We start from the raw sequence: 9,085 nt of genomic DNA, 5'->3' as shown, positions 1-9,085 counted from the left end.
ACATCAAACGGAGGCGGACATGAATACTCTTGTTTAACCATTTGATCACATGTTTATTCCCAACGTTTCATAATCCATGATTACATCATCAGGGTTTACAATAAAAAAAAAAAAAAACATTGACAATAAAAATTACAGAAAAATTATGCAAAGGCAAAGTCAGAACATAAAAATGACAATCGACTTAAAAGGAAACTTTTTTACACAAAACACACCGAGGAACAGGTAAAATTCAGAGAAATTAATTAAAACAAATAGAATATATAAAAGACAAGTAAAAAACAAAAAAAAATTATATATAAAATATTTATGTTTTAAAACAAAAATTTTAAATCACATTAAGAAAACAAATAAATAAATGAATAAAAGTGACAAAGGGTATGGAGCCTAACCTGTCAGTATATATATATAATATATATATATATATATATATATATATATATATATATATATTATACACACACACACACACACACACACACACACACACACATATATATATATATATATATATATATATATATATATATATATATATATATATATATATATATATATATATGTGTGTGTGTAAATGTGTGTGTGAATGTAATGTGTGTGTGTGTGTGTGTGTGTGTTAGGAAATAAAACCCAATATTAAAAGTAAAGTGTCCAGCCAATTCGGGAAATGGCCATTGCTGTTGTTAATTGACCAGCCAGTGTCTGATCTTTTCTTGATTTCGCGATTTGGTCAGCTAGTTTGTGAAATGGCATGGACTGATCGGCCAAAGTCTGAAGAAAAAGTCCAAAGTAAATATCGAAGCACCTGTATAATTCCATCCTTGATAAAATCTCTTTATTTTATCAATCTCGACCATCACTTGTTACAACAAGATATGCTTTCATTACATTTGAAACTTCATAACAGTTACTTAATTCTGGTATTTGCAGCAATATGTTGTGCATTAGTGGTGCAATTGCATTGAGTGTTCCCTTGGCCACCGGTCAGTGATTGGGAAGACGCAACGGTTCCTAGTGATTTTTCTTCCATGCCAGCGGATTCCAGCTTGAGCAGTTTCTCATGCAGAATGGAAAACTCACTTTTGGAATGCAGTTGCTTGAGAACACCATGTTCTGTTCCTAGCTTGTAGAAAGTGCCCTTGACGTTAATGAGAACTGCAAGACTGCTTCTTGGATCATGGTTACCTCTGTCAACATTGTATAAGGATGTGTACACTATCTCCAACTTTTGCTGGTGGGAATTTTGCATCTGAATTTTTAAGCACCTTCTCACCTTGAGCTTGCAAACTAACTTGAGCTGCTGACCTCGTCTTCTTGATTTCGTGTTTATTATGACATAGCCTGCAAGTAATTTTCCCTCCGTACCCTTCGTCTGCTTCGTTACTTATTCCACAAATTGCATGCACATCTTTGCCGCAGGACCCACAACAATGGTCTGAACTACACTCTTTTGGACACACCACACAGAATCCTTTTGCATTGTTATTGTTAGGCAACTGGTCTGGACTTTCCGATGGTTCCACCGCCATAGCAGCAGCTTCATTGTCGGAAACAGTCCTTGCGTTTAGAGCATCCTCCATGTCTTGTTCGACATTCTTAAGGTCTCTGTCTGTAACTAAGTTCTCAACAACCCTTCTGTGCAGAGTGAGGTACTCAGCCTCACTTTTGCTTTGCAGCTATACACAGCCTCATATAGCAACTGCTGAATGTCTTGGTGAAAAGAATGGTTTTTCATAAATTGAATAAATTGGAGACTCTCAGCCATATGTGTTGATTCATTTGTCTGCGTCCATGTCATCATCATATTCTGAACATCCTGGTTGGAGCATTCGACGGAACCTTGGCTTTGGCTGCCTCAGTTTTCCGTGTACCAGTTTCAGTTCAGGTGGCATGTTCTTTAGTTCATTTATAACTTGGTTCGAAAATTTTCTCATATTACCTGATGGAAGCACGCTTGGAGTACCTATAGTGGTGAAAATATCAAGTAGCTGGTAAACAACTTCTTTTGGTCTTTTGCTTTTCAGTGGTCGCAATAATATAAACTTGGTTAAATGATTCTGGTAATTGAGTATAAACTTGTACTCGCCACTTTGCAGGTTAATCAGATCTAAATGGCATCTTGAGTTAAATTCTTTAAATATCAAAGGTTTGGAAATTGGATCCTTCTTTGGATTTAGACAATTTGGCCTGACATGGCTTGCATAAGCGGAGATACAATGTAATGACTTCTCTTTGGTGACATTTTTGTACTTAGTTTGTGGTTCCTTTTCCATCCATGTGCAACCTCCATATCCAATTTTTAAGTGAGTGTCAGACAGTACGTCGAACAAGTCTTTTGTATGCCCTGTACTAAATAATGCTGTTCTCTCCTGTTACTGGCACAATAAATTTTTCTTTCCCATCAACTTCAATAACAACATATTTTCTTTGTTGATGATAGTCAACAACTTTTTTCTTTTTTGCTTTAGGCTGTTTAACGTCCTCTATAAAAGGGTAGTATGTGTCTCTGGTGAGGATCCAGTTATTATTTGCTTTTTCTTGCTGCAACGTATTCAAAGTATCCGAGAACCTGATTTTCATATCAAATGTTGGTTCCTCATTTGCATGTACGCCAACTTCACCGTGCATATTACTCCTGTTAGCAGTGGCCATGGGACAGCCTATGGAAGAACAATATGAATAATTGAAATCGACATACTGTTACATGGGATAGGCCTACAGCCCCAGTAAATTGTGTTCGGTTGCTGATTTACCACATTTAAAGGAAAATGTGTCGTAGCCAACAATCCTTTATTAACTTCAGCATAATTACTGTATGCTCCTTCCAGCAACAGGGAGTTTTAGGGGGATCATTACTGTTATACGATATATCATATAGGTGTGTTTTTGGTTTTCTGAAGCTATTTTGATAGCCTGTTTTCTGTGGATTCTGTTCCAGCCATATGTAAGATGATAACATTAAAAAACGGCAATCACGTCTATAAGATATGATACTGTATGGCTGTTTCCCAGCCATTGGGTGCCATGAACCAGCAAGGTAGGCCAATAGTACAGTAGAGCAACGAAATAATACTACACTCAGGCCAGCAGATGGCCTCTCTCCTCCCATTCGGAGCTACCATACTACGCCATTCTACTCTGCTTTAGCACAAGAGTTTTTCCATTTTTTGGCTTGGATCTGGTGCATGGCGGTGATTCCTGAGCAATTTCTCTTACAAATTATTACCCTAAGGTTGCATTCAAAAAGTTAGCCCTGATACTGCGGGCCAATCTGTAGGCACTGTCATAAAGAATAGCTGTGTCAAGCCAAGTAAGTAAAAGATGGGCCATAGTTATTTCGCTAATCAAATCATCCCTACTGGGTAGGACTTTTGACCATCACTGTAGAATAGGCCTACTATACAAATACGAGGAATCACTGCAGTTCTCACAATGAAACCACTGTGGCAGAATAACAAGAACAAGTCTCAGAGGCAGGACCTTCTCTGAAAAGGAGCAGACGAATGGATATCCTTCTTTGCTACCATGTGCATGCCACCATCACACTAGAAATAAAGGATGTGCCACCTGCCGGACATTCTTGCATCAGCACATAGAATTTTGGCCATGGATTTCCCGCCAATTTGCGAAATGGCCGGCCAAAGTAGCATATACACAATTAATTTCAAGTAATTGGGCCTTGGCCACACCTCTTGGCCATTTCCCGAATTGGCTGGACACTTCCCACTGTGGCCAGATTTCGAGTTTTGCTATATATATATATATATATATATATATATATATATATATATATATATATATATATATATATATATATATATATATATATATATATATATATATATATATATATATATATATATATATATATATATATATATATATATGAAATTTTTATCACATTTGTAGTTTCATGAATATGATATATATATATATATATATATATATATATATATATATATATATATATATATATATATATATGTGTGTGTGTGTGTGTGTGTGTGTGTGTGTGTGTGTGTGTAACAGGATCTCGAAAGTATGGAACATGATGAATATACAAATGAAGATAAAATCCAGAAGGAAAGAAACATTGGAGTGCTGCAGGCCTTTCGACTGTCGTTCTTTACTTAGGACAACAGTCAAAGGCCTCTGCAGCACTATAATGTTATCTCTTTCCTTCGTGGATATTGTCTTTATATATATATATATATATATATATATATATATATATATATATATATATATATATATATATATATATATATATATAAACTTTTATCATTTACACATTTGTTCTGTGCATTAATACAATTACTAACAGGACCTCATTGAAACTGGATTGTATCTGGCAGAGTTATTTATGAAGAAAAAATTGCAAGCTTTCCAGGACTAACAGTCGTTTCTCAAATATCAATAGAATGACTGAACACATATCAGCTGTATTTATATCTGTGAGGGGGGGAGTGGATTAAAGTCCTTGTTCCTGTTATTATCCTTCTCCTGTGTGACCCCACCCTCATGGCCTTGGCCTCTCTCTGCCGGCAGCTCCTTCCAGGTGGTTCCTTGTGTCTATACACTTCTTTTCTGTTGTAGAGTGTATGATATTTCTAGACAGACTGTCCTCAACTCCGATTCCAGTGTTGCCTGCCAGCACACTGTCAGCTCATGTAATGAAGGCATTCTATACAACCAGTCTGGCCGTTTTGTTTGTGTCCCTGTACAAAATATCTATATTTTCCCAATCTATTTTATGGTCTTTTTCCAAACAGTGCTTGGCGGCTGTCGACATCTGATTAGAATACTTTATGTTTTGTATGTGTTGCTTGCTTCGTTCTTTGCAAGATTTGCTGCTTTTGTCGAAGTAACGCTCATCGCAGTCAAGACACGCTGCCATAATATAACTCCCCATCTTACCTCTTTCCCCTCTACCGACTTTTTGTTTCTGTTTTATTCCTATAGTGTTTTTGTAACTTTCTATCAGTTTGAAATTATCTGGTTTCCTGCTGACCGGTGTAATAGTGTTGTCTGGGGCTGTAATGATTTTCTTCCCTTTAAAATGTTCCTTTTCCATCCCTTCTCTCTCCCCAAAATAGTTTTTTCTTGCCTTAATGTGTGCCCGCTCCCACCAGTGCGTAGGGTATTCTAATCTCCTAAAACTCTCTCTCAGGTATTCCAGCTCTTCATCCAAGAATTCTGGACTGCAAATCCTATAAGCCCTGATGGCAAACCCAGTCATTAATCCCATTTTAATTTTTCTTATGACTGGAGAACATACGTATGTGTGAATTGGTGTGTGTCTTCTTCCTGTGTACCTTTATTTTTAAACATTCCGCTTCCATCTTTACCAGTACGTCCAAGAAAGGGATTTCTCCCTCCTTCTCTTCTTCTATTATGAACTTGATTTGTTCACTTAGTTTATTTATGTTTTCTAGGAACTTGTGCAATTCTTCCCTTTTTCCCTTATAATCAAGATATCATCCACGCATCTTACCTATTTAATGATGTTTAAGCTCCCTTTATTTAATTTAACCACCTCTTCCGTTTCAAACCATTCCATAAATAGATTAGCTAAGATCGGCAAAAGACTCGAATCCATAGCCATGCCATTTTTTGGATGTAATGGTTTTTGCCCATCTTAAATACATTGACGCTGAGGGCCGCTAACAATAAGTTTATCATAGCATCATGATCTAAGTCTCGTGTAAATTCCTTCCTCCAAGTTCTTTTTCATTATTTCCATTGTCTTCTTGACTGGTAGGTTGGTAAACAGGGAAGTTATATCTAAATTTGTAAGTTTACAATCGTTTACATTGATTTTAGATAATTCATCTATAAAGTTCATGTTATGTTTTAGATGACCTTTAGATACTAACCCTACTCATTTTCCCATTATGTCCGAAAGAAATTTCTCCAGCCTCCTCTGCGGTGATCTTGTCAATCCCATGATCGGTCTAAGCGGACACCCTTCCTTATGTATCTTTGGACTACCATAAATATATGGGATCTCTTGGGTTTTCCCTGATTTTACCCTGTGTTCTAATTCTTTTCTTTTAGTTTTGTCCTGGATTTTTGTTAAAGCTTCCCTAACTTTTTTATTGAAATTACATTGTAGCCCCCTTACATCAGGTTTTTTATTGCACGCGTGGGCACACATGAGAAGAAGGATAATAACAGGAACAAGGACTTTAATCCGCTCCTCCCACACACATATAAATATTTGTGGACTACGTGTCCTGTCGTTCCACGGTTACTTGACAATGAGGACTGTTAGCCCTGGAAAGCTTGTAATTTTTTTATATACCATCCAGTTTCAATGAGGCTCAGTTCCACTGGACAATATCCAGTTTCAGTAAGGTCCTGTCAGTAATTGTATTATTGCACAGAACAATTGTGTAAGTGATAAGTGTAAGTTAATTTATCTGACCTCGATATGGATTGTTTCAGGAGTTTCAAAAGAACGTACGGAGGGAGAGCCATGCTGGAAGTAATAACTTATCAGAAAGTGATAAGAAGGACAGCGGTGACAAACAGCAGAATCCGGTTCCTTAAGAAATGCACAGCAGACTGTGTGGCACCGTAATAGCTGAATAAGATACGAGAGAGAGAGACCCTGATGAACACCCGTTTCCAGTTTTTGTAGAAGAGATCTTGAAGGACGCCATATGGAAGAAAAAGATCGAATTGGAAGAATTAAGGATGAAAAGCAGAAAAATCAGAAGAGAACTGACGGAGAAATACGGAGGCACCAGCTCAGACAACGTTTTCAAAGGAATTGAAGGTTACGTAAAGGTATGTGCACGCCGCAGTTCACAGCTACGCAAGAATAGACTCGTTGCCATTTTCGATAGGTCGGAGTGGGTAGAGAAAGGTAACTTTGACTTAGTCAAGAACATTTCTAAGAGACTTTTAAGTAGGGATGAAGTGTTAGTGTTAGGATGCGGTCTTAATTTTTGCATGGGAAACGATAATCACGATTCCATTGAAATATGTAGAGGCTTAAAGGAATTAGATAAGAACAAAAATGGGGATGAAGCTGCTTTTTGCAGGGGCCATGTGGGCGGGGGTTGAGTTGAACAGATTCGTGTTTCCAGAGAAGTTACGCAAGGCCCTTTATAGACTAGGCAAATACAAGGACATAAAGATTTGTAAGGCAGATAAAGTGGGGGCGGCAGTAGCAATGGATGCTATAGATAAGTTAGAACAATTTTTAAATGATGAAAACACATACAAGGCTTGCAATAAAAACCCGCACGTAAGGGAATGCAATGCAGTTTTAATTAAAAAGTTAAAGAAGCTTTGACAAAAATCCAGGACAAAACTAAAAGAAAGGAATTAGAACACAGGGTAAAATCAGGGGAAACCACGGAGATCCCATTTATTTATGGTAGTCCAAAGATACATAAGCAAAGGTGCCCACTTAGACCGAACGTGGCACCGACAAGATCACTGCAGAGGAGGCTGGAGAAATTTCTTTCCAACATAATTGGAAAATGAGTAGGTTTAATATCTAAAGGGTATCTAAAACATAACATGAACCTTATATAGAAGAATTATCTAAAATCAACGTAAGAGATTGTAAATTTGCAACTTCCCTGTTTACCAACCTACCAATAATAAAAAAAGAACATGGAGAAAGGAGTTTACACATGTGACTTAGACCATAACATTTTGATAAAATTGTTGTCAGTGGCCCTCAGCGTCAGTGTGTTTAAGTGGGGCGAAAACCATTACATAAAAAAAAAAGTGGCGTGTCTATGGGTTTAAGTCTTTTGCCGATTTTAGCTAACATTTTTATGGAATGGTTTTAAACGGAAGAAGTGGTTAAATTAAATAAAGGGAACTTAAACATCATCAAATGGGTTAGATACGTGGATGACTTCTTGATTGCTTATAAGGAAGAAAGGGAAGAATTACACAAGTTCCTAGAAAACATAAGTAAACTAAATGAACAAATCAAGTTTACAATAGAAGAAGAAAAGGAGGGAGAAATCCCTTTCTTAGACGTACTGGTAAAAAGGTAAGGGGAAAGTTTCAAATTCAAGGTATACACAGGAAGAAGACACCGATTCATATGTCCTCCAGTCATAAGTAAGAAATTGGTTGGAGCGGGTAGACATTAAGGCAAGAAAAACTATTTTGGGGAGAGAGAAGGGATAGAAAAAGAACATTTTAAAGGGAAGAAAACAATTACAGTTGGGACAACAACACTATAACACCCATCAACAGGAAGGTAGATAATTTCAAACTGATAGGCGGTTACAAAAACACTACTTGAATAAAGTAGTTAAAAACAAAAGTCAGTAGAGAGGGGAAGAGATAAGAGCGGGGGGACGTTATATATGTTATATTTGGCAGTTTGTTCTTGACTGTGATGAGCATTACTTCGGCGAAAGCCCCAAATCTTGCAAAAAGCGAAGCAAACAACACATACAAAACATAAAGTACTCTAATCAGACGTCGGCACTCGCCAAGCACTGTTTGGAAAAAGACTATAAAGTACATTGGGAAAATGTGATTTTTTTTGTACAGGAAGACAAACAAAATGGCTAGGCTGATTGTAGAGAATGCCTTCATTACATGCGCTAACAATGTAATGGCGAGCAACACTGGAAATGGATTTGAGGACAGACTCTCTAGAAAAATCGTATACTCTACAATAGAAAAGAAAAATATAAACACAAGGAACCACCTGGGAGGCGAGGCCGGCAGAGGGAGGCCAAGGCCACAAGGGCAGGGCCACACAGGTGAAGAAGAATAATAACAGGAACGAGGAATTTAATCCACTCCCCCCTCACAGATATAAATACATCTGAACTACGTGTCCGGTCATTCCACGAATACTTGATAATGAGGACTGTTAACCCTTTGATTACTGCTGGATCGTTTACGATACACTTCTTAAAACGACGGTCAATCCGGGTCTATCATACGATATCGTTTCGTTGACCGCCGGTAGATCGAAAGAGGCAGTGGGAGCGTTGCCAGTTATTTCCAGCCCAGAGATTTCGTATTTGACGGCAGTGGTAGTGGTATTATGTCAAGATGTAACATGAATGAAAATTCAAAGGTAGTAGATTATTTT

The sequence above is a fragment of the Macrobrachium rosenbergii genome, chromosome 21, assembly GCF_040412425.1.
Source record: "Macrobrachium rosenbergii isolate ZJJX-2024 chromosome 21, ASM4041242v1, whole genome shotgun sequence".
Classification (NCBI taxonomy): Eukaryota; Metazoa; Arthropoda; class Malacostraca; order Decapoda; family Palaemonidae; genus Macrobrachium; species Macrobrachium rosenbergii.
Note: the sequence above shows the minus strand (reverse complement) of the source record.